The following is a 26792-nucleotide window of genomic DNA, read 5'->3' as shown; positions in this document are numbered from 1 at the left end:
GATTTAGCCCTGTGCTAAACAAGCCCCGCTGCGCCTATGCCGTGGCAAGCTCCTTTTCTGGCGCAGAGTGACCAGAAGGTCGCGTCATCAGCCATGATCATGTTCAATACAGGAGCCGGCCCAAAGGACCAAATGGTCCTGTTCTGAATTTCCATGTTTCTAATATTCAGGCCCAATCTATGCCATCTTGTAGCCAAGTCTCGCTAACAGCTATCATATTGTACATATTAATTTCTATTTGCAGTATCAGTTTATCTGTTTAGTTTTTGAAGCCACATGTATTCACATACAAAGTCTTAAGTTTTGTCCTTTTATTATTTTTGTAGCATCTGGCCTTACCTGTTGATTTACTCTTATGTCTGTACTTTCTAACCCTCCTGTCATGGTCTGTTCATCATTTCCCATATTACTACCTTTCCCTCTTGCCTGGTCTCTCTGAATGCCACTTGTGTTTCTACTGCATAGTAGCGGAGTGAAACAGCTGCATCTGATTCTCAAATATTTGAGATACTTTGGGCAGAATTCTCCGACCCCCCTCGGAGAATCACCAGGAGGGCGGCGTGAATCTCGCCCCTACCGGCCACCGAAATCTGCGGCACCGGAGGCGAGGGGTGGGAATCGCGCCGCGCCGGTCGGCGGCTGCTCACAGCGCCCCCCCCGGCAATTCTCCGGCCTGCGATGGGCCGAAGTCCCGCTGGTTCTTTGCCAGTCCTGCCTTCATAAATTAAACTAGGTGACTTGACTTCCGGGCGGCGAGCGAGGAGGTCGCAGGGAGAGGGGCTCCCGCAAGCGGTGGACAGCAGGAGGAACAGCCCCCCCCCCCCCCCCCCCCGACAGGCCGGACGGCGGAGGAGCCGGAGCGGGAGCCGAGGAGACGGAGCCGAGGAGCCGGGGAGCCGAGGAGCCGAGGAGCCGTGGAGCCGGGGAGCCGAGGAGCCGAGGAGCCGTGGAGCCGGGGAGCCGGGGAGCCGGGGAGCCGAGGAGCCGAGGAGCCGGGGAGCCGGGGAGCCGAGGAGCCGTGGAGCCGGGGAGCCGGGGAGCCGAGGAGCCGGGGAGCCGAGGAGCCGGGGAGCCGGGGAGCCGAGGAGCCGAGGAGCCGGGGCGGAGGAGCCGAGGAGCCGAGGAGCCGGAGCGGGAGCCGAGGAGCCGGAGCCGAGGCGGGAGCGGAGGAGCCGGAGCGGAGGAGCCGGAGCGGCGACAGGGGGGCCCAACAGCAGCAGGTCCATCCCCTCTCCCTCCCCCCCCCCCCCCCCCCCCACGCGGGCCAGGAGCGGTGCGGCGGCGGCGGCCCCTCTTCTCTCCCCCCCCCCCCCCCCCCCCCCACGCGGGCCAGGAGCGGTGCGGCGGCGGCGGCCCCTCTTCTCTCTCCCCCCCCCCCCCCACGCGGGCCAGGAGCGGTGCGGCGGCGGCGGCCCCTCTTCTCTCTCCCCCCCCCCCCCCCCCACGCGGGCCAGGAGCGGTGCGGCGGCGGCGGCCCCTCTTCTCCCCCCCCCCCCCCCCACGCGGGCCAGGAGCGGTGCGGCGGCGGCGGCCCCTCTTCTCTTTCCCCCCCCCCCCCAGCCAGCCGCGGGGACCCCCCCCCCCCCCAGCCAGCAGCGGGGACACAACCCCCCCCCCCTCCCCCCCAGCCAGCAGCGGGGACACAACCCCCCCCCCCCCCCCAGCCAGCAGCGGGGACACAACCCCCCCCCCCCCCCCAGCCAGCAGCGGGGACACAACCCCCCCCCCCCCAGCCAGCAGCGGGGACACAACCCCCCCCCCCCCAGCCAGCAGCGGGGACACAACCCCCCCCCCCCAGCCAGCAGCGGGGACACAACCCCCCCCCCAGCCAGCAGCGGGGACCCCCCCCCCCAACCAGCAGCGGGGACCCCCCCCCCCCCCCCCCCCCAACCAGCAGCGACCACCGGCCCACTCGCCCCTCCCCCCCCCCCCCAACTGCTGTGACCACCACGTGGCAAAGACAAAGGGACTCTCTCTCCTGGTTGAGTGGGGAAAAAAGAAAAAAGAGACTTGTATTTCTGTTCTTCCCAAAAGAAAACTGGTAAAGAGAAAAGGGGTAGGGGAAATAAATTTAAAAAAAAAAAAAAAAAATATATATATATATATATATATATATACATATATAGATATATAATAATAAATAAAATAAAAATAGGGTGCGGAAAAGGGGGAAAAAGAAGAACAAGGAGAGAAGAAAAGATGAAGGGGAAGGGGGAGAAAAAAGTGCCAGAAAGGAGCCAAGAGAAAGGGGGCACCGGAAGTAGACTGGGCAAAGGGAAAGCCAGCTCGGGCGAACGAGTCAACACGCGAAGCGGCGGGAAGGATGCTTCGCCGCATCCAGAAGAGCTGGACGGGCGGGCAACCTCTCCCCTGGGGTTAGAGGGGGGCGTGAATTGGAAGGAAGCCTTTGCCGAGGTGGTGAGGGAGCAGCTGCAGGCATTCAAGGCAGAGTTAAAAGCAGACGCAGAGGCCGCAGCACAGGCAGCAGCGACCAGGGCCATGTCAGGGGTGCAGCAGGTTCTGACCAGATTGGAGAAGAAAGTGGATGCCCAAGGGAAGATACTGGAAGCCCAAGGGAAGATACTGGAAGCCCAGGGGGCAACCATTAAAGAGCTGGAGAAGGCAGCGACTGACGCGAGCGACCGGGTCATATCCCTGGAGAGGGGAATGGTGAAACTGAGTGCAACACAGGGGAGCCTGAAGGGCAGGGTAGACGACCAGGAGATCAGCTCGAGAAGGCAAAATATCAAGATAGTGGGCCTGCCAGAGGGGATAGAGGGTAGAAGTCCCACAACATTCGTGGCTGCGATGCTGGGCTCCTTAGTGGGGCGGGAAACTTTTCCCACCCCACCGGAAATGGACAGAGCTCATCGGTCACTGCGCCCGAAGCCCAAGGAAGGGGAAAAACCGAGAGCAGTTATAGCCAGACTGCACCGGTACCGGGATAGGGAGACAATCCTGCGCTGGGCCAAGGAGAATAGAGCCTGCAATTGGGACGGGCACGCCATCCGAATCTACGAGGATTTTGGAGCGGACATAGCTAAGAGACGGGCGGAGTTCAACAGAGCGAAAGCAGCTCTCTATAAGAACAAAGTACGTTTTGGTATGCTGTACCCAGCAAAACTCTGGGTCACATACCAACACAAGGAATATTTCTTTACAGCCCCTGCCGAGGCGAATAGATTCGTCGAGGAGCACGGGCTGGAAAAACGCCATGGGAAGTAGGGACGAGGGGCCCATGGCAAGGAGACACGTCATGCCGACGGGGGGGTGGGGAGGGGCGAGGCAAAGCCAGCCCCCTCCCCCCTGGCAGAAACACCCAGAACGGAAAACAACCCAATGCCCTAGGGCCCGCTCCAGGTGGGAGGCCAGGCCCCGGCACGAGGGAACGGGAGTACTGGAGAGGGGAGAGGGGAAGCGGGACAGCAACCTCCGGGAGGGGAGCCACCGTGCTAGCAGGAAAGCTAGCGAAGGGGGCGCGCAACAGAGCAGGGCCGCAGCGCACCCCCAACAGGGGGGAAGGCGCCAGGCAGGGGAGGGGGGGGATCACCCATCAAAGGTGGGAGAGCAAATGGGGACAGGAATGGGGGAGAGAGGGGCAATGGAGGGGTACACAGGGGTATCCCCGAAAGGGATAGAGCGGGGGGGGGGGGCACCCGGGGGGCGAGAGACCAGGGAGGGGAAACGCAGGGACGAAGGGACAAAAGAGGCCAGTAAGGGAATAGGGCCACAAAGTGCCACAGACAAGGGCTCGAAACAGGGAACTGCTGCAAGCACCCACCCAGTACGGTCTGTGGGTGAAGGGGCCCCCCGGAGTGCAGGGGACTACCCGCGTGGCGGACACAAAGTGGACGGCCATGGCGGGTGTCCCCGGGACAAGGGGGAACCCCGGAGCGCAGGGACCCGACCGCATGGGGAGAGCAGTGATAGTGGACATCCTGGACGGCCCCCTAACATAGGGAAACCCCAGAGGGCAGGGGCGCGTCCACCGGACAAATATGGTTAACCCCACAGGAGCAAGGGGGCAGAAGCCCCCCACCAGAATAGTCACCTGGAACGTAAGGGGACTTAACGGCCCAGTGAAGAGATCTAGAGTCCTCACCCACCTTAGAAACATGAGGGCCGACATAGTCTTCCTCCAAGAGACGCACTTGAGGGAGCGGGACCAACTGCGGGTAAGAAAGGGCTGGGTGGGACAAACCTATCATTCCTGTTATGGGGCAAGGGCCAGGGGGGTGGCGATCCTGATTGGCAAGAGGACAATGTTTAGGGCGACAAAGACGGTTACGGACCCAGGGGGACGGTATGTCATGGTCAGCGGGGCCCTGGATGGGGCGCCGGTAGTTCTAGTTAACGTGTACGCACCCAACTGGGACGACACGAGCTTCATCCAAAAGACCATGGCAGAAATCCCGGACATAGCGACGCACCGACTAATCATGGGGGGGGACTTCAACTGTGTACAGGACCCAACGACGGACAGATCAAACCCCAGAACGGGGAAAACCTCAAACATGGCAAGGGAACTCAGCCACTATATGGAGCAGATGGGAGCAGTAGACCCCTGGAGATTCGCCCACCCGGGGGAGAAAGAATTCTCTTTCTTCTCCCCAGTACACAACGTGTACACCAGAATTGACTTCTTTGTGGTGGGGAAAACGGTGCTTCCAGAGATAGACAAGGTGGAATACTCCGCAATTGTGATATCAGACCACGCTCCACACTACATGGATGTGCGGCTAGAGACGGGAAGGGCCCAGCGCCCCAAATGGAGGTTGGACGGTGCCTTACTAGCTGACAAGGCCTTCAGCGAAAGGATAGCGCAGGCCATAGCGGAGTACACTGAGATCAACCAAAACGGGGAGGTCTCACCCTCCACGTTCTGGGAAGCGCTTAAGGCCGTACTAAGAGGGGAAATCATAGCCTACAAAGCGCAAAGAGATAGGGAGGAAAGGGTGGCTAGGCAGAAGCTGGTCGACTCCATACTGGAGGTAGACCATAAATACTCCGAGGCCCCGACTGTAGAACTCCTGGCGGAGAGAAAAGAATTACAAAGGAACTTTGACCTGCTCTCCACCAGGAAAGCAGTACACCAACTCCGCCAGGCACGCGGGGCCCTATACGAACACGGAGACAAAGCCAGCCGCCTGTTGGCCCACCAGCTGAGAAAGCAGGCAGCCAGCAGAGAAATCGCGCAAATCAGAGATACCAGAGGCACGTTGGAAACAGAACCAGAGAAGATTAACAAAACCTTCAAGGCCTTCTACCAAGAGCTGTACACCTCAGAGCCCCCAACGGGGAAGGCTGGGATGAACCGGTTTCTTGACGGACTGAACATACCAGTTGTGGGAGAGGGCAGAAAACGGGATCTGGAAGCACCACTAGCACTGGGAGAGATCATGGACAGCATTAGCTCCATGCAGGCGGGGAAGGCGCCGGGACCGGACGGATTCCCGGCGGACTTCTACAAAAAATTTGCGACAGCGCTGGCCCCGCACATGCGGGAGATGTTCACAGACTCGCTAGCTAGGGGCACGTTGCCACCCACGTTAGCACAGGCCTCAATCTCGCTGATACCTAAGAAAGACAAAGACCCAACGGAATGTGGGTCATACAGACCCATATCTCTGCTGAACGCAGACGCCAAAATACTGGCCAAAATCCTAGCCAAAAGGCTAGAAGACTGTGTACCTGAGGTGGTCACAGAGGACCAGACGGGCTTTGTCAAAGGTAGACAGCTGACCGCGAACATCAGGCGCCTGCTGAACGTGATAATGACCCCCTCCGGGGAGAGAACACAAGAGGTGATCGTCTCCCTGGACGCAGAAAAGGCCTTCGACAGAGTCGAATGGAAATACCTCATAGAGGTACTGGAGCGGTTCGGGCTTGGAACAGGGTTCACCGCTTGGGTAAAGCTCCTGTACAACGCTCCCATGGCGAGTGTACAGACCAACAATACCAACTCCCAATACTTCCAGCTGCACAGGGGCACCAGACAAGGATGCCCACTGTCCCCGCTGCTGTTCGCACTAGCAATCGAACCGCTAGCAATCGCGCTCAGGGCAGCAAAAAATTGGAGGGGGATCCGAAGGGGAGGTAGAGAGCACAGAGTCTCACTCTATGCGGATGATCTGCTCCTCTATATCTCGGACCCACAAAGCAGCATGGACGGGATCATCGCGCTCCTGAAAGAGTTTGGAGCCTTCTCGGGCTACAAACTCAACATGAGCAAAAGTGAGATCTTCCCATTACACCCGCAAGGGGGGGGGGGGGCAGCACTAAAGGGGCTGCCGTTCAAACAAGCCCGACATAAATTCCGCTACCTGGGGATCCAAATAGCCCATGACTGGAAAGGGATCCACAAATGGAACCTCACCAGCCTGACGGAGGAAGTTAAAAAGGACCTGCAAAGATGGAACACACTCCCGCTCTCCCTCGCGGGGAGAGTTCAGACGATCAAAATGAACGTACTGCCCAGGTTCCTCTTCCTGTTTAGATCCATTCCGATCTACATCCCCAAGGCCTTTTTCAAAGCGCTGGACAAACTCATCATGGCGTTCGTATGGGGGGGTAAAAATGCTAGGATCCCAAAGAAGGTCTTACAAAAAACAAAAACCAGGGGAGGGTTAGCCCTCCCGAATCTACAACTCTACCACTGGGCAGCAACAGCCGAGCGAGTAAGGGGATGGATCCAGGAGCCAGAAGCTGAGTGGGTGCGTGCGGAGGAGGCCTCCTGCATGGGAACCTCCCTCCGGGCCCTCGCCACGGCAGCACTCCCATCCCCACCCAAAAAACACTCCAGCAGCCCAGTGGTGACAGCCACCCTCCAATCCTGGAACCAACTGCGGCAGCAACTTGGCCTGACCAAAATGTCGAACAGGGCTCCCATCTGCAACAACCATAGGTTCAAACCAGCACTGACCGACGCCACCTTCAAAAGGTGGAGGCAGGACGGGGGGACACTGACAGTCAGGGACCTGTACACGGACGACAGGATCGCAACACTGGACGAACTGACAGAGAAATTTCAGCTAGCTGGGGGGAACGAGCTACGGTACCTGCAGCTCAAAAACTTCCTACGAAAGGAGACAAGGACGTACCCACAACCGCCACGACAGACACTACTGGAAGACCTACTGGACGCAAGTATCCTAGAGAAAGGGAACTGTAGTGACATGTATGACCGACTGGTAGATAGGGACGACACCGTACTGGACGCAACAAGGAGGAAATGGGAGGACGACCTGGGGATGGAGATCGGGTGGGGACTCTGGAGCGAAGCACTGCATAGGGTCAACTCCACCTCCACGTGCGCAAGGCTCAGCCTGACGCAACTAAAAGTGGTACATAGAGCCCACTTAACAAGAACCCGTATGAGTAGGTTCTTCCCGGAGGTGGAAGACAGATGTGAACGGTGCCAAAGAGGCCCGGCCAACCACGCCCACATGTTCTGGTCCTGCCCCAGACTCGTGGAGTACTGGACAGCCTTCTTCGAGGTAATGTCCAAAGTGGTGGGAGTGAGGGTGGAGCCATGCCCGATAGTGGCGGTCTTCGGGGTTTCAGAACAGCCAGATCTATTCCTGGGGAGGAGGGCGGATGCCCTTGCCTTTGCCTCCCTGATCGCCCGCCGTAGAATCCTGTTTGGCTGGCGGTCAGCAGCACCGCCCAGAGCTGCGGACTGGCTGTCCGACCTCTCGGAATCTCTCCAAATGGAGAAAATCAAATTTGCCATCCGAGGGTCGGACGACGGCTTCCACAGAACGTGGGAGCCATTCATGCGACTGTTCCGGGACCTATTTGTGGCCAATGTACAAGAGGAAGAATAGTCGGGGGAAGGTAGCGGGAGGGGGGGGGGGGCTACAGGTTCGTTACGGGGGTTCGATGGCTAGCTAAGGCCCAAAACCAAGCTAAATAAACATGTTGAGGGGGGGGGGGGGGGGGGGGGGGGCGCAGTTACTACTACGAAGATGCTTACCTGTAAATATGTGTGTTAATTTTTGCGTGTTTGTTTTTGTTTGTTTTTTTTTTTCTCTCTCCTAACAATTTGTAATTTGTTCAATATAAAATACGAAAACTGAATAAAAACATTTATAAAAAAAAAAAATAAATTAAACTAGGTCCCTTACCGGCGGGACCTGGCGGCACAGGCGGGCTCTGGGGTCCTGGGGGGGGGGGGGGGGCGCGGGGAGAGGGGCAGCACAGTAGCATGGGGGTTAGCATAAATGCTTTACAGCTCCAGGGTCCCAGGTTCGATTCCCGGCTGGGTCACTGTCTGTGTGGAGTCTGCACGTCCTCCCCTTGTGTGCGTGGGTTTCCTCCGGGTGCTCCGGTTTCCTCCCACAGTCCAAAGATGTACGGGTTAGGTGGATTGGCCATGCTAAATTGCCCGTAGTGTCCTAAAAAGTAAGGTTAAGGGGGGGGTTGTTGGGTTACGGGTATAGGGTGGATACGTGGATTTGGGTAGGGTGATCATTGCTCGGCACAACATCGAGGGCCGAAGGGCCTGTTCTGTGCTGTACTGTTCTATGTTCTATCTGGCCACAGAGGGTTCCCCCACTGTGGCCTGGCCCACGATTGGGGCCCACCGATCCACGGGCGGGCCTGTGCCGTGGGGGCACTCTTTTCCTACGCGTCGGCTGTGTCAGCCTCCGCGATGGCTGACGCGTAGGTGAACCCCCCCTCCTGCACATGCGCGGGGATGACATCAGCAGCCGCTGACGCTCCCACGCATGCACGGACTCGCGTGGGCTGGCAGAGTCCCTTTGGCCCCGGCTGGCGTGGCACCAAAGGCCTTCCACGCCAGCCGGCGGGGTGCAAACCAGTCCGGTGTCGGCCTAGCCCCTGAAGGTGCGGAGGGTTCCGCATCTTTGAGGTGGGCTGACGCTGGAGTGGTTCTCGCCACTCCATCCTGCCAGGACCCCCCGCCTCGCTGGGTATGGGAGAATCCCGCCTCTCGTCTTTCCAGGGTAATCTGAAGTAGAGTGGGAAATTTTTGGGGCCTTGGGCCCATTCATTAGTTTGCGCGATATACAGTGCAAAATGATCTGATCAGGGTAGCCACTATCCTGCAGGATGTCCTGGATGCGACTTCTTTTAATATCAACCTTGCATGGTGAGCAAATGGTGTTTTGTTATGCTCTTGACGTAGCATAAGCTGCTTCCTTGATCTGCACTCTGACAAAGGAAGGTTCAGACTTGGAGATAGCTTTAACACATTTATTAAACTGTTAACAATTCTCCTACTTGGATTAGACTTTCCTGTTAATCCTGCTATAGCTACTCAGACTGACTAACCAGTCTGCTACAATCCACGTGGTGGGTGTGATGTGTTTCAATCAACTCTGTCTGTACTCACTGAGTATCTCGACTGGAAAGAGAAAGGTTGTGTGTGCTTTGTCCTCATATATAGGTTGGTGTAATGCCCCCCTGTGGTAGCGTCACCTCTCTGTGTATCTTGAATGCCCATTGGTCATGTCCTATCTTAATGACCTACTGGTTGAATGTCTGTGTGTCAGGATGTCTCTGGTACTCCCTGTAGTGTTTATCTAGTCTAAGTGTATTTACATTAACCCCTTGTGTATTTACAGTGAAGCATATTCCCACAAATGGCTCACACCCTACTTACAAGAACGGCGTGAAAGTCAATTTCTAGCGGTTGGAACTGTAAAAATCCCGACGTACACATTGACCAGTGAAGGTAGGTTTGCGGTAGAACATGGAAGTGAACTTCCCTGGCCTATTTCTCAACTGGTACCTCAAGGAAAGGGAATTAATTTGACTGCTCCATTTTGAATTTGAGCATGGGACGATATGCAAGGAAATTATTACATGCAGCTGCAGATCTGAGCACAGCAAACATATCATCCACATATTGGAAATATGCAAGGGTAGAAGGTTAGGTGTGATTCCATTGAATACAAGTTTTGCGTGGAACCCAACAAAGATGTTGGCTGGGATTCTCCCCTACCTGGCGGGGCGGGGGGTCCCAGCGTACCGGAGTGGCGAGAAACAGTCCGGCGTCGGGCCTCCCCAAAGGTGCGGAATAGGGACTAGCCCCCGCGCCCCGCCGACCGGTGCCACGGCTGGCCGAAAGGCCTTCGCCGGTCGGTGTGTGTCAGTGCATGCGCCGGAGCATCAGCGGCCGCTGACGTCGCCCCGGCGATTGCGCAGTGGAGGGGGTCTCGTCCGCCTCCGCCATGGTGGAGGCCATGGCGGAAGAAAAGAGTGACCCAACGGCATTGGCCCACCCGCCAATCAGTGGGCCCCGATCGCGGGCCAAGCCACCGTGGGGGCACCCCCCGGGGTCAGATCGCCCCACACCCCCCCCCCTCCCCCCCAGGACTCCAGGGCCTGCTCCCGCCGGCACCAGAGGTGCTTTAAACCATGTCGGCGTGAGAGGCCTGACAGTGGCGGGACGTCGGCCCATCGCGGACCGGAAAATCGCCGCGGGGGGCTCGCAGACCAGCGCAACGAGATTCCTGCCCCCTCCGATTCCCGGGTGGCAGAGAATTCCGGCCACAGCGGGGGCGGGATTTTCCTTGGCCCCAGGCAATTCTCCGACCCTGCGGGGGGTCGGAGAATTCCGCACGTTGTGAGAGCTGGGCCTAGTGAGGATCCCATGGCAACACCATCTATTTGGGTGTACATGGTGTCGCCATGATATAGCCTATATATCAATGTTCCACTTAAAGAACCCAGAGATATTTGCACTGCAGTACTAATTCAGGGCAATCCAGACCCACCAGCATTGCATGAATCAGTATTCACTGAGCTTATTAACTCAGCAACTCATGCAATTTGACAACGCAATGTATGTGTAAATAGACAACATTGCCATGGGACCCTCTCTATACTGAAGTTCTGTACTGCCAAATGATTACTCAGAGGAATATAGAATTATGTAAAGGAATATTGAATTCTCCGAGTTGTTGTTCATATATATTCCAATAGGATATAGTGTCATTTTCAAGGTTTTGTCAAAAGGTGGTGCTGTTAAACAGTCATTCCAGTTTTATTTAATTGCCTGTACAAAGTGAGTTGACTCAATTTGTCTCCAGAAATGTTTGGAGACACATTGGGTAAACTATATGAAATGCAGTTAGGGATCTTTGATCAGGAGTAATCTTTAGTTCTGGAATGTGGTACAACAAGGGATAAAATTCTTTAGTTTCAGCTATTGCTGCCTGCATCAGAAAAGCAACATCAAACATTTATACAACAAAACGTTTTTTCAAGAAAGTTCCAATGTAACAGGCCTGCATCCAAGAAAAATAAGTCCAACTGCCTTAATATTTCCTCAGGGCACAAATATCGATACAAAGAATCTTGATTTACTCATCACTTCCGAGCCACCGCAATCTCAAATGAGCTTGAGTTTTCGCCCCTTTGGCGCATGCGCTCAGATGGCCTGGGAGCAGGACATGAAGCCTGCTTCTTGCCGCGAGAGGCCCTGAAAGGGGATTTCATGCTGACTGGCTAATTACTGGGCAGCCAGCATGAAATGTACACTGGGAAAGGCTCAGCATTGTCAGGGATGGCAGGAAAAGTATGGGTGGCAAGTGAAGGGAGGGTGTGGGCTGGCGCTTCTAATGTGCTCCTTCATCGGGACCACTAATGCGGAGCTGTCTCTGAGAGCTGCAGATCTGTAAAAACTAAATTGCGATGAAGAACTATGCAAAGAATGTCCAGGCAGGGAGAGTGCAGATGATCAAAATCAACATGCTGCCCAGGTACCTCTTGCTACTTAGATCCATCCTGATCTATATCCCCAAGGCCTTTTTCAATTCACTCGACAAATTAATTATGACATTTGTATGGCGGGGGGGGGGGGGGGGGGGGGGGGGGGGGGGGGGGGAATGCTAGGATCTCAAAGAAGGTCCTAGAGAAAACAAAATACAGAGGGGTGGCTTGCCCTCCCAAACCTACAATACTACCACTGGGCAATGACAGCAGAAAGAATGATGGGATGGATAAAGGAGCCAGAAGCCGAGTGGGTGGGCGCAGATGAGGCCTCCCGCAGGGGATCTCATTCCGGACCCTCGCCATAGCAATACTCCCATCCCCACCAAAAAAAACACTCCAGCAGCCCAGTGGTGGTAGCCACCCTCCAGACCTGGAACCAACTACAGCAGCAATTCGGCCTGACCGAAATATCCAACAAAGCCCCCATCTGCAACTTCCATAGTTTCACGCCGGTACTCACTGACGCCATCTTTAAAAGGTGGAGACTGGATGGGGGGACAGTGACAATCAGAGACCTACACACTGACGATAGGATCACAACACTGGATGAACTGACGGAGAGATTTCAGCTCGCTAAAGGCAACAAACTCAAATACCTGCAGCTTAAAAAATTCCGACAGAAGGAGACAAGGACGTACCCGCGACCACCACGACAGACGATATTGGAAGAACTACTGGGTGCAGATATTCTGGAACTGTAGCGACATGTATGAACAACTGTTAGAGTGGGCCGACACAGGGCAGCACGGTGGCCTAGTGGTTAGCACAACTGCCTCACGGCGCTGAGGTCCCAGGTTCGATCCCGGCTCTGGGTCACTGTCCGTGTGGAGTTTGCACATTCTCCCCGTGTGTGCGTGGGTTTCGCCCCCACAACCCAAAAATGTGCAGAGTAGGTGGATTGGACACGCTAAATTGCCCCTTAATTGGAAAACATAATTGGGTAATCTAAATTTAAAAAAAAAAAGAGAGCCGACACAGAACTGATGTGACAAGGAGGAAATGGGAGAAAAACTTGGGGTTCTATATAGGTGGGGATTCTGGAGCAAAGCACTGCATTGGACTAATTTTACCTGTACATGCACAAGACTGAGCCCAACGCAACTAAAAGTGGAACATAGAGCCCACTTAACAAGAACCCGAATTAATAGGTTCTTCCCGGAGGTGGAGGATAGATGTGAACAGTGCCAAGGAGGATCGGCCAACCACGGCCAGATGTTCTGGTCTTGCCCCAGACTTGTTGGGTTCTGGACAGCCTTCTTCGAGGCAATGTCAAAAGTGTTGGGGATGAAGGTTGAGTCATGCCAGAAAGTGGCAGCCTTCAGGGTATCAGATGAGCCGGGTCTCTTCATGCAGAGGACAGCCAACACCCTTGCCTTTGCCTCCCTGATCGGCCATCATAGAATCCTGCTTGACTAGTGGTCAGCGGAACCAGCTAAAGCTGCAGACTGGCTGTCCGACCAATAGGAATTTCTCCAAATGGAGAAACTCACATTCGCCATCGGAGGGTCGGAAGAAGGCTTCATCAAAACATGGGAGCCATTCACCCGACTGTTCCGGGACCTGTTTGCAGCCTAGAAACAAAGAAATAAATAAGTAGCCAGGAGCCAGGGGAAAGTAGCCAAGACATGATAGAAGAGAGTGAGGACCTGGGGGGGTGGGGGGGATGGGTGGGGGGGGGGGGGGGATGGGGGGCGAACAAGAAGGAAAGAAAGGGGGGTAGCAGAGAAAGGGTGGGAGGGGACAATAGAGGGCAGCCAGAAGGGAGAAAAGAGAAGCGAACAAAAACTGGGGGACGAGTGCAGGGGAAGACAACAACAACAGCAAGGTGAAAGAGGGAAAGAAAGAATGGGAAGAAGGAATGATCAATGGCCGATGCTGATGCAAATGAACAAAATTAAAAACACCGACCAAGAGATGTAAATAGCAACAGCGGCACCACCAGGTGCGCCTTCCACCCGGTTTTGTTTTGTAAAAAAAAAGAAAAGGGGGTGGGGAAGACCCCCTCTCCTGCTATGTGTATTTTACTTCCTTTGTTTTTTGTTTTTCTGTGTGCATGTTTGTAAGTATATCACGTATAAAACCCAATAAAAACAATTTTTTTCAAAAAGAATATCTAGGCAGCACATTCAAGTGCAAACCTCAGTCCCCAGACACCTTTTTAAAATTTATTTCAGCCCTGACAGCTTATCCTGCCCTGGAACAAGGTTGAAACTAAAATGTAAAGGCCCCAGTCAATCGGTCCACCCGCTCCGCCAACCGTGAAAGTAGATGGGCCCCCTAAAATTGAGATCCATTGGCCCCTTAAGGGCTAAATTGCCTGCTTGACTGTCAGCGGATACGCTTCTGACTCCATGTCCCGCCGACTGAAATATTGTGCGAGTAAGCGATGACAATATGATATGAGCCCAATGTCTTTTTGCAACATTTCACGCACTCCTGGGTCGATGCATGCCCACCCAAGCAACATAAACGTCTGACCATCAAGTCAGTTTTGAAGTTCACCAGACAGTTTAGTTAACATATTTCCACAAAATAGTCTTATGGTTTTACAGCTTCAAAATAACTGAAGTGGTTTTGGAGTCGGATGGAGTAAGATAAAATATTCTACTTTCATATTTCAGGTTTCTGACTCATAGCAAAATCTTGGCTGGTTTAGCTCAGTAGGCTATACAGCAAGTTTGTAATGCAGAACAAGACCAGCAGAGCGGGTTCTATTCCCGTACCACCTGAGAATTCTGAATTCTCCCTCTGTGTACTCGAACAGGTGCCGGAATATAGTGACTAGGGACTTATCATGGTAACTTCATTGCAGTGTTAATGTAAGCCTACTGTGTGACAGTAAAAGATTATTATAAAGGGGTGGAATTTACTATGGGCATCAGGACCCTGATGTCAGGTTGAAAAGTAGGTCCCAAGCCTGCATTTGCCAACAGTGAGACCGGCTTAGCAGTTTTACCACAAGTGGCCTCCTATTTGGCTGTCTGCAGACCCGTCATCCAATGAAGGGTTGCGATCAGTGATGGGCAGCTCTGAAGTCTCAACAGCCCCACCACGAAAGGTCAGCACTGGTAAGGCAGCTCGGAGACCTTGGGGCACTTAAAGATGGAAGCACTTTCAGAGGGGTAAGCAAGAACCAAATTTCAGAATGGGCGTGAAGGAAGGCCCCAGAGGTGATCAATGGGATCATGGAGACCGACTTTCCTGCTTGCGACCCACTCCCTCCTGTGGGTTATGATGTTTGCCATTCCAATGCTTCTCCCATCCCCCCTCCTCCAGGTAATGGGGGTCCTGCTTCACCATCAGCAAAATGTTAGTGGCCCGATGAAATAACCTGTAATCGGGCCGTTAATCGTGCTAATCAACTTCCTGTCTCCATGTAGTGGGCAGTCAAACTGGTCACAGACCACCACTGGGAAACCTCTCTGACAGCGTGACAGCGAAGAAGAGCTATTCCAATTTAGGTCTCCCACATTTTCACCATCTGAGGGCCAGCACACGTTGACACACATGACAGCTTTCCCTTCTACTTTAAGAGATATATCATCGGTGCCTACATTTTATGTTGTGTCGAAGAGGCTTACTCTGTAGTGCATGGTACCATATTTCAGATGCCCTGTGGATTAGTAATCCCTCTGAGTGATATTGATTCTTAAAATTCTTTATATAATGTATGGCTTTACAATTTACCAATCGCTTGCAATGCTCCTCAACACTGCTTATGAGCTATGCAGCATAAAACACGTTACTATTTTTAAATACATCTGCTTTGTTATTGACATGAGTGTTGGAGAGGGCCATTGTTTTCCTTTCCTACTCAGAGCAAATGTTGCATAGGTTTTTAAAGTGATTCCCATGGAAACCAATGTCTGCAACTACCTATCTATAAAATAATTTCTCCCCGTGTTTACGTGGGTTTCGCCCCACAACCCAAAGATGTGCAGGGTCGGTGGATTGGCCACACTATATTGCCCCTTAATTCGAAAAATGAATTGGGCACTCTAAATTTTTTTTTAAAAATCTACAAAATAATAAAACTGAGCATTGCTTGAACTACCATAGTATATGCAAAATTGAAAGCAGTACACCAAAGTGGTTTATCTGCGTTACAAGTGTTTTAACAACACTCAAGAACAATTTATCCATTTTCTGCTTTTTACTTCAAGTCAAATTTTCAGTTGGTCCATCTTCTGTCCCAATGATTCAGCCCGATATAATGGGAGCAAAACAAAGACTACATTTTAAGCAACAATGAAGAGTATGGAGTAAGAACAGAACATGCTGGGAAAACTCAGCAGATCTGGCAGCATCTGTGGAGAGAGAATATACAAGAATACAAGAAATAGAAGCAGGAGTAGGCCACCAGGCCCTTCAAGCATGTCCCACCATTCAATACAATCATTGCTGATTTTTGCTGGCCTCAACTCCTTTTCTGTGCCATTTTCCCATAGCCCTCTATTCCTCAATCTGTCAAATATTTACCCACCTCCTCTTTAAATGATCCAGCCTCCACGACCCTCACAGGCAGAGAATTGCAGAGATTCAGTACCCTCTGCGAGAAGAAATTTCCACATGCCTCAGTTTTAAATGACTGGGCTTTTATCTTGCAGCTATGTCCCGTTGTTCAAGAGTCTCCCACTAGTGAAATCATTGCACCATCTACCCTGTCAAGCCCCCTCAGGATCTTAAATGTTTGAATAAAGTCACCCCTCACTCTTTGAAACTCCAAGGAATACAGACATGGACTATTTACTCTCTTGATAGGACAACCCTCTCATATGGACAGCCTCCAATGTCACTAGATTCGTTTTTAGGTAAGGGGACCTGCAGTATTCCAGGTGAGGCCTCACAAACACCCTGTACAATTACAACGAAACCTCCCGATTTCTAAACTCCACCCCTTTGCGATAAAGACCAATAAAAACACCTGGAACACCTAGATAACAAAGACACCTATGTCAGAATCCTAGTTATCGACTACAGCTCAGCTTTCAACACTATAATTCCTACGAAACTCATCTCCAAACACCGTGGCCTTGGCCTCGACTCCTCCCTCTGCGACTGGATCCTGAACTTTCTAACCCACAGACCACAATCAGTAAAGATAGGCAACAACACCTCCTCCACGATCATCCTCAACACCGGTGCCCCACAAGGCTGTGTCCTCAGCCCCCTACTATACTCCTTATACACCTATGACTGTGTGGCCAAATTCCCCACCAACTCGATTTTCAAATTTGTTGATGACACCACCGTAGTGGGTCGGATTTCAAACAATAACAAGACAGAGTATAGGAATGAGATAGAGAGTTGTTATCTCTGGGTTGTTGCCCGTGCCACGTGATAGTGAGACAAGGAATAGGGAGAGAGAGCAATTAAACACGTGGCTACAGGGATGGTGCAGGCGGGAGGGATTCAGATTTCTGGATAACTGGGGCTCTTTCTGGGGAAGGTGGGACCTCTATAGACAGGATGGTCTACATCTGAACCTAAGGGGCACCAATATCCTGGGGGGGAGATTTGTTAGTACTCTTTGGGGGGGTTTAAACTAATTCAGCAGGGGCATGGGAACCTGGATTGTAGTTTTGGGGTGCGAGAGATTGAGAGTAGAGAGGTCAGGAGCACAGATTTGACTTCGCAGGAGGGTGCCAGTGTTCAGGTCAGTGGTTTGAAGTGTGTCTATTTCAATGCCAGGAGTATACGAAATAAGGTAGGGGAATTGGCAGCATGGGTTGGTACCTGGGACTTCGATGTTGTGGCCATTTCAGAGACATGGATAGAGGAGGGACAGGAATGGTTGTTGCAGGTTCCGGGGTTTAGGTGTTTTAGTAAAGTCAGAGAAGGGGGCAAAAGAGGGGGAGGTGTGGCGCTGCTAGTCAAGGACAGTATTACGGTGGCAGAAAGGATGCAAGATGGGGACTCTTCTTCCGAGGTAGTATGGGCTGAGGTTAGAAACAGGAAAGGAGAGGTCACCCTGCTGGGAGTTTTCTATAGGCCACCTAATAGTTCTAGAGATGTAGAGGAAAGGATGGCGAAGATGATTCTGGAAAAGAGCGAAAGTAACAGGGTAGTTGTTATGGGAGACTTTAACTTTCCTAATATTGACTGGAAAAGATATAGTTCGAGTACATTGGATGGGTCGTTCTTTGTACAATGTGTGCAGGAGGGTTTTCTGACACAATATGTTGACAGGCCAACAAGAGGTGAGGCCACTTTGGATTTGGTTTTGGGTAATGAACCAGGCCAGGTGTTAGATCTGGAGGTAGGTGAACACTTTGGAGACAGTGACCACAATTCGGTGACCTTTACATTAGTGATGGAAAGGGATAAGTATACCCCGCAGGGCAAGAGTTATAGCTGGGGGAAGGGCAATTATGATGCCATTAGACATGAATTAGGATGTGTAGGTTGGAGAAGTAGGCTGCAAGGGTTGGGCACACTGGATATGTGGAGCTTGTTCAAGGAACAGCTATTGCGTGTTCTTGATCAGTACGTACCAGTCAGACAGGGAGGAAAGGGTAGAGCGAGGGAACCGTGGTTTACCAAAGAAGTGGAATCTCTTGTTAAGAGGAAAAAGGAGGCCTATGTGAAGATGAGGCGTGAAGTTTCAGTTGGGGCGCTTAATAGTTACAGGGAAGCGAGGAAGGATCTAAAGAGAGAGCTAAGACGAGCAAGGAGGGGACACGAGAAGTCTTTGGCAGGTAGGATCAAGGAAAACCCAAAAGCTTTCTATAGGTATGTCAGGAATAAAAGAATGACTAGGGTAAGAGTAGGGCCAGTCAAGGACAGTGGTGGGAAGTTGTGTGTGGAGGCTGAGGAGATAAGCAAGATACTAAATGAATACTTTTTGTCAGTATTCACTCAGGAAAAAGATAATATTGTGGAGGAGAATGCTGAGACCCAGGCTATTAGAATAGATGGCATTGAGGTGCGTAGGGAAGAAGTGTTGGCAATTCTGGACAAGGTGAAAATAGATAAGTCCCCGGGGCCTGATGGGATTTATCCTAGGATTCTCTGGGAAGCCAGGGAAGAGATTGCTGAGCCTTTGGCTTTGATTTTTAGGTCATCATTGGCTACAGGAATAGTGCCAGAGGACTGGAGGATAGCAAATGTGGTCCCTTTGTTCAAGAAGGGGAGTAGAGATAACCCTGGTAACTATAGGCCGGTGAGCCTAACGTCTGTGGTGGGTAAAGTCTTGGAGAGGATTATAAAAGATACGATTTATAATCATCTAGATAGGAATAATATGATTAGGGATAGTCAGCATGGTTTTGTGAAGGGTAGGTCATGCCTCACAAACCTTATCGAGTTCTTTGAGAAGGTGACTGAACAGGTGGACGAGGGTAAAGCAGTTGATGTGGTGTATATGGATTTCAGTAAAGCGTTTGATAAGGTTCCCCACGGTCGGCTATTGCAGAAAATACGGAGGCTGGGGATTGAGGGTGATTTAGAGATGTGGATCAGAAATTGGCTAGTTGAAAGAAGACAGAGAGTGGTGGTTGATGGGAAATGTTCAGAATGGAGTTCAGTTACGAGTGGCGTACCACAAGGATCTGTTCTGGGGCCGTTGCTGTTTGTCATTTTTATAAATGACCTAGAGGAGGGCGCAGAAGGATGGGTAAGTAAATTTGCAGACGACACTAAAGTCGGTGGAGTTGTAGACAGTGCGGAAGGATGTTGCAGGTTACAGAGGGACATAGATAAGCTGCAAAGCTGGGCTGAGAGGTGGCAAATGGAGTTTAATGTGGAGAAGTGTGAGGTGATTCACTTTGGAAAGAATAACAGGAATGCGGAATATTTGGCTAATGGTAAAATTCTTGGTAGTGTGGATGAGCAGAGGGATCTCGGTGTCCATGTACATAGATCCCTGAAAGTTGCCACCCAGGTTGATAGGGTTGTGAAGAAGGCCTATGGTGTCATGGCCTTTATTGGTAGAGGGATTGAGTTCCGGAGCCATGAGGTCATGTTGCAGTTGTACAAAACTCTAGTACGGCCGCATTTGGAGTATTGCGTACAGTTCTGGTCGCCTCATTATAGGAAGGACGTGGATGCTTTGGAACGGGTACAGAGGAGATTTACCAGGATGTTGCCTGGTATGGAGGGAAAATCTTATGAGGAAAGGCTGATGGACTTGAGGTTGTTTTCGTTAGAGAGAAGAAGGTTAAGAGGTGACCTAATAGAGGCATACAAAATGATCAGAGGGTTAGATAGGGTGGACAGCGAGAGCCTTCTCCCGCGGATGGAGATGGCTAGCACGAGGGGACATAGCCTTAAACTGAGGGGTAATAGATATAGGACAGAGGTCAGAGGTGGGTTTTTTACGCAAAGAGTGGTGAGGCCGTGGAATGCCCTACCTGCAACAGTAGTGAACTCGCCAACATTGAGGGCATTTAAAAGTTTATTGGATAAGCATATGGATGATAAGGGCATAGTGTAGGTTAGATGGCCTTTCGTTTTTTTTCCATGTCGGTGCAACATTGAGGGCCGAAGGGCCTGTACTGCGCTGTATCGTTCTATGTTCTATGTTCTATGTTCTAGAATCTGGTGAACCGATACGACAACAATAATCTCTCCCTCAATGTCAACAAAACGAAGGAGATTATCATCGACTTCAGGAAGCGTAGTGGAGAACATGCCCCTGTCTACATCAATGGCAACAAAGTAGAAAGGGTCAAGAGCTTCAAGTTTTTAGGTGTACAGATCACCAACAGCCTGTCTTAGTCCCCCCCCCCCCATGCCGACACTATAGTTAAGAAAGCCCACCAACAACTCTACTTTCTCAGAAGACTGAGGAAATTTAGCATGTCAGCTACGACCCTCACCAACTTCTACAGATGCACCATAGAAAGTATTCTTTCTGGTTGTATCACAGCTTGGTATGGAGCCTGCTCGACCCAAGACCGCAGGAAACTACAAAAGGTTGAAAATGTAGCCCAGTCCATCACACAAACCAGCCTCCCATCCATTGACTCTATAATTCCCGCTGCCTCAGAAAGGCAGCCAGCATAATTAAGGACCCCACGCACCCCGGACATACTCTCTTCCACCTTCTTCCGTCAGGTAAAAGATACCAAAGTTTGGGTCACATGCCAACCGACTCAAGAACAGCTTCTTCCCTACTGCCATCAGACTTTTAAATAGACCTACCTCGTATTAAGTTGATCTTTTCTCTCCACGTTGCTATAACTGTAACATTATATTCTGCAGTCTCTCCTTCCTTTATTATGTATGATATGCATTGTTTGTACAGCATGCAAGAAACAATACTTTTCACTGTATATTAATACATGTGACAATAATAAATCAAATCAAAAAAAAATGCCATTTGCTTTCTTTTATTTCTTTATTTATTTATAAATTTAGAGTATCCAATTATGTTTTCCAATCAAGGGACAATTTAGCGTGGCCAATCCACCTACCCTGCACATTTTTGGGTTGTGGGGGCGAAACCCAGCAGACACGGGGAGAATGTGCAAACTCCACACGGACAGGCCATTTGCTTTCTTAACTACTTGTTGGACCTGCCTGCTAGCTTTTTATGATTAATGTACTAGAACACCTGGATCTCTCTATACTTCACTCACCTGCAGTCTCTCTCCATTTAGATAATAATCTGCATTTTGATTCCTCTGACTCGAGTGCATGACCTCACAATTCCCCACATTAAATTCCATTTGCCAGGCTTTTGCCCAGTCAACCAATCTATATTCCATTGCAGAATCACAATATCCTCATTACAACATGCTCTTCTACCTATTTTCATATCAATGGCCAAATTGCAAACCTTACATTCTGCTCCTTTCTCCAGGTCATTAATGTAAATAATAAACAATTGGACACTGAAAATAACCCATTTATTCCAACTCTCAGTTTTCCAAGTGACAGCCATTTTTCAATCCATGCAAACACAATTTCTCAAAGTACATGGACTCATATTTTGTGCACCAGCCTCTAATGCGGCACCTTGTCAAATGCTTTTCGAAATCTAAATATACTGGGTGCAAATTAACGGAAACATTTCAAAGTGTCATTTTGGCCACATTTGGTGGGGTGATTCCTGACAGCCACGTTGGTAAGATTGCAGCTCATATTCAAAAGCACTTTGTGCCAAAAACGAGCCCCCCACGAGGTTTTCACCATTACTAGCTCCCTCGCTGTTTTATTCGCCTGACTCACACCGGAGATTTGCTTGGCTAACAAGAAGGAGCAGCTTTAAACGCTCCCTCACGACTCACTCCCAGTCAACACACAAACAGGACAACATGCAGAGTTGTTCCTCGCTTTGGGGATGCCAACCTGTTCTTCCAAGGGAATCGGAGGACCAGCAGCAGGGTCACCAATGCCTCCTGGGAGGCAGTTTCAGTGGCTGAGAGTGCAGGCAACATGACAAGGAGGACCACTGTCAGAAGAAGAGCAACGACTTCCAGAGAGCTGCAAAGTTAAGTTATCACCACTTTGCTGGCATCAGTTCCACCTGCCACCTCTCAAATGCCCGTCCTCTCCCTCACCTCACCCCCCCAACCCCTACCACAAATCACTGGCTGACACCTCACAACCTCCTCACATCCAATCTTCATGCTTGTTCCCCAGCAACCTCTGACACCCATCAGCACAACCCCTTCATGTCCAGGTGTGGTGCCAACACATGCCACCCGCTATTGACACCCCCTGACCCATCAATCGTGCAGCTCACAATTCCTGCTATTTGTCCCCACAAGAAAAGCTAGCTCGTAATAAGTGGAAAAGGGCCAGATGGGGATGGGGGAGCCGGCAGTGGGTGAGATCTAAGTCCTCAACGCTAGGAGGAACGGCCTCTGGAAATCGTCAGGTTGCCCGTGGAGAGAACAGTCACTGACAGCGAGGTTGGCCTGCGCCGCAGAGGTGAGGATCCACTGAACCTTCACCCGGATGATATGTCTCAAGCGAATACTTTGTCAGACAAAATGATCCTTCACTCTCACTGGTCATATGTCCATTGTCTCGCAGGATCTCCATCTGAAGAGGTCAGGCCATCCAGTCTTTCCCCACCTCCACCCAAGAAACAAGCTCAGAGGAGAGCTCGATCATTGAGGCATCACAGCTATCACCTGCACTTTACATCAGTGCAAATAAACACACCTCGGTGGGTGACATTAGTGGACAGGCTTCTGAGGCACAATCTGGTGATAACCACAAGTTGTTGATGCACATCAGATGGAGGCAGGAACATTCAAAGAAGACAGCAATCGGAGGTCTGCTGGATCCCAGGACTCAGCTGGGTCCCAGACAGATGCCAAGCCTCTGGACAGGGTTCTCACAGAGCTCATGCAGATGTAGGACACAGCTCACTCCGCTAAATCGCTGGCTTTTAAAGCAGACCAAGCAGGCCAGCAGCACGGTTCGATTCCCGTACCAGCCTCCCCGGACAGGCGACTAGGGGCTTTTCACAGTAACTTCATTGAAGCCTACTCGTGACAATAAGCGATTTTCATTTTTCAAAAGGGGATGTCAGTGACATTCCAGCGACTGCAAAGCCGATTGGAGGAGTCCCAAAGGCGTTGGGCACATAAATCGTGTTGAGAATGTGTGGCACCGAGGCCAACACTGCTAAGGTGGCGACCACAGTGGAAAACGTGGAGCATGACATTTGCGCCTTGACTGTTGGGGCCCAAGGCTCAGTCTGTGACAGTTCTGAGGGGCTTGACATCATGTCCCAGTCGATGAGGGACATGTCCCAGATGCAGGTGGACATTGCCAAGGCACTCCGGACATGGGCCAGTCTCTGAGGACCATCGCTGAGGGAATTGACACCATGGTGCAGACAATGAGGAGCCTCCAAGATTGGTGATGACTCGGAAGCCTCTGGAGCTCATTCCAGCTGCCCCTCTGTCCCATTGAGTCCCATCGGGTTCTATGGGCACTGTCAGGGAGGAGGAAGCCAGTGAGGATCCCAGTACTGAAGGCCTACTCTCTAATTTTTGATTGTTGGCAGCTGCCACTATGGTGCTAATACTCCTAGAGTTTAGACACAGTGTTCAGCCATCAAAGTGTGCTTGACATGCAATGCATTAATCATCCTTTGCGACGTGGCACGTGTCCTTGAGGAGGCACTTGAGAGTTGAGGAGTGTAAAGTAACAAGGTTAATTCCTCATTTGAAATACCCTTTGTGGTGATCTTTGTGAGGGGTTTACAGGATGGAAGGCGTAGTGATCACAAAGATACACAAAACTCTTTTGACGAGCTTAACTAATTTTATTAACACTATTACATTTAAGTTCGACATTCATTCTGAATGGCAAACATACATGTAAGAATTAAACTGCACTCACTAACACTATCTCTATCGACTAATTATAACTATTATATCTTAACTAACTCAGCAATACACTATCATCTTATCTTCTTCAGCTCCAGTCTATTCTCCTCCCCTTAGCTTAAGAGTCAGTGCAATTTATAGTACTGTTCCTTCGCTCCCTCTAGTGGCTAGTCTTAATATAACATCAACTCTTCACATGCTGTACATTTATATAATGTTACATCCCCTTTATTTGAAAAAAGTGTCATTGATTGTCAAATAATCACAGCATTGAAAGTATAATATGTCCATGGTGACTTTTGTCCATGGTTGACTTTGCACCAAGGTTTGCTTACATTGTGCTGGTTGGTGCATTTGACATATCCAAAATTATTGAATGTATTATCTATATCCTTGTTAATTTCCAGCCAATACACTGATTGCCGTGCTCTTCTTCTACATTTCTTAATGCCTTGATGTCCTTCGTGGATTTGTGCGAGAATGTCTTGCCTAAAACATGATGGAATTACTATACGGTCCCCTTTCAACAGATAGTTGTCTATTGTTGTCAGGTCTTCTCTGATGTTGCAAAGGGTTGCACATTTTCCTTTAGGCCAGTCAGTACGTAGATATTGCATCACTTGCTGAAGTGTCGTATCTCGTAGTTTCTGCCTTGATTATTTGTAGTTTAGCATCTATGACGGGTAACATTGCTGTGATGAAGTTGGCTTGTGCTTCAATATTGAGTACAACGTCAACAACTTTGATATCCTCATGTGTTGTGGCTCTGGATAATGTATCCGTCAAGTGCTAAATCTTTCAAACCAGGGAAAGAGATGGCAATGTGAATTCTCTGCATCAGGCTTAGCTGGATACATGCATCTACTCCAATAAGTGAGGATTTTGTGTCATCCACAATTTCAAAATCAAGTGAAATTTTGATGTCAGCACTCTGAACTATGAGATAACGTGAACCTTTTGTTGCAATTTCATTTCCATTGAAGTTTGTTAATCTACAATGTGTCTTTTTATATTTTGGACGTGTTACTACTTTGCACAAATCCGATTCTGTTATCAGATTAGCGCGTGTCCAATTTAAATTGTACCTCTGATCCATTTATGATCAATGTTTCTATCCAACCTTTATTTCTATCCGATAGTTGCCTGATAAACCAATCAGCAGTATCACTTCCATTTGTTTTAGTGATTGCCTCTATTCTGAAGTTGTCCAGTGAAGTAGGCATAGTGAGATCAATCTTTGAATTTTAAATCTTCTTATTTGTTTTTTTGTATAGTGTTGACTTTTTTATGCTGTTGAAATGCCTTTTTAAATTGATTCTGGTTTGTTGTTGTGTTAAATCTGCAATGTGTAGCAAAATAATTGAGTTTGTTACATGTTGTACACCTTTTTCTAAATGCAGGCTAGTGTTGCTTTAAGTGAGAGTGTCCACAGCGTGTACATGTCACCACGTTGGTGACATGCGTAAACCTCATGTGCATGCGCAAATCGGTCAACTTCCAGTTCACGTCCTTTTTTATCGTGTACCTGCGCAGAACATCGAATGTCCCTTACGTGGTTTTTTTGTTGCCTGCGCAAAAAGATTACCTGCTGCAGGGCAATTGGTTTTAAACTGCACCCTAGAGGCAATGGCACCGACCACGTTGCTCAAGTTTGCGCCTTTTTCACGGGATCTGAATTCAGCATATTCATTGGTGGCTTGCTCTTGGCTCATGGCTTCTTCGAAAGTAAAGTTTGGTTTTCTTCGTAATCGTTCCTGAATTTGCTTTTCAAATTTAGGGGGCAGCACGGTAGCATGGTGGTTAGCATAAATGCTTCACAGCTCCAGGGTCCCAGGTTTGATTCCCGGCAGGGTCACTGTCTGTGCGGAGTCTGCACATCCTCCCCGTGTGTGCGTGGGTTTCCTCCGGGTGCTCCGGTTTCCTCCCACAGTCCAAAGATGTGCGGGTTAGGTGGATTGGCCAGGCTAAATTGCCCTTAGTGTCCTAAAAAATAAGGTTAATGGGGGTTGTTGGGTTACTGGTATTAGGTATACGTGGGCTTGAGTAGGGTGATCATTGCTCGGCACAACTCGAGGGCCGAAGGGCCTGTTCTGTGCTGTACAGTTCTAAATATGCCAAACACAATTTGGCCATGCAGGATTGATTCAGTAATTGAGGAAAAATGGCAGGATTGTGCTCGGAGCCTCAAATCAGTTAGAAAAGAGTCAAAAGATTCCCCTTTTAGCTGCACCCTTTTTTTAAACATGTATCTTTCATACACCTCATTGATCTTTTTTTTGCAATGAGAGTCAATTTTTTCCATTACTTTCTCATACTAATTTTTAACTTCATTTTCTGAGAAATAAAATGAATTAAAGAGTTCAAATGCCTGTAGACCTGCCAGATTTAGTAGGAGGGCTATTTTCCTAGTGTCAGGAGATTATTCAAGTGCAGAGGCAGAGAGAAAGACTTTAAAACTGCTGCTTGAAGTTTTTCCAATCTAAACTTAGTCTACTGGACATCTTAAAGTTATCTGGCTTTTGCACCGCATCCATTTTGGTCTCGGAGTTTCTTTGTACTTCACAGATTTTTAGATGTGCAGAGATGCACTGATTCATTTTCTTTCTTCTTTCTTACTGCTTGCTTTTCTGGAATACACTCTTGGTACCATGTGGAAACTTGGTACTTTAAAATTTAAAGCTGCCCACCCCTGGTAGCTTGTGATGATTTTTGTGAGGGAATTCCAGGGTGGAAGGCGTAGTGATCGAAGAACTAAAC

General features: G+C 50.3%; 1 protein-coding gene across 1 annotated transcript in view; it reads right to left on the bottom strand.

Annotated features, from left to right (window-relative positions):
* The window catches only part of LOC119969455 (protein diaphanous homolog 3), a 172319-nt gene that overhangs the window by 90297 nt on the left and 55230 nt on the right, over nt 1-26792 (bottom strand). The gene's annotated exons all lie outside the window — the stretch shown is intronic.

This window comes from Scyliorhinus canicula, chromosome 7 (genome assembly GCF_902713615.1).
Source record: "Scyliorhinus canicula chromosome 7, sScyCan1.1, whole genome shotgun sequence".
NCBI classification, from domain to species: Eukaryota; Metazoa; Chordata; class Chondrichthyes; order Carcharhiniformes; family Scyliorhinidae; genus Scyliorhinus; species Scyliorhinus canicula.
The sequence above is the reverse complement of the archived record's forward strand: the minus strand, read 5'-3'. Positions and strand labels throughout refer to the sequence as shown.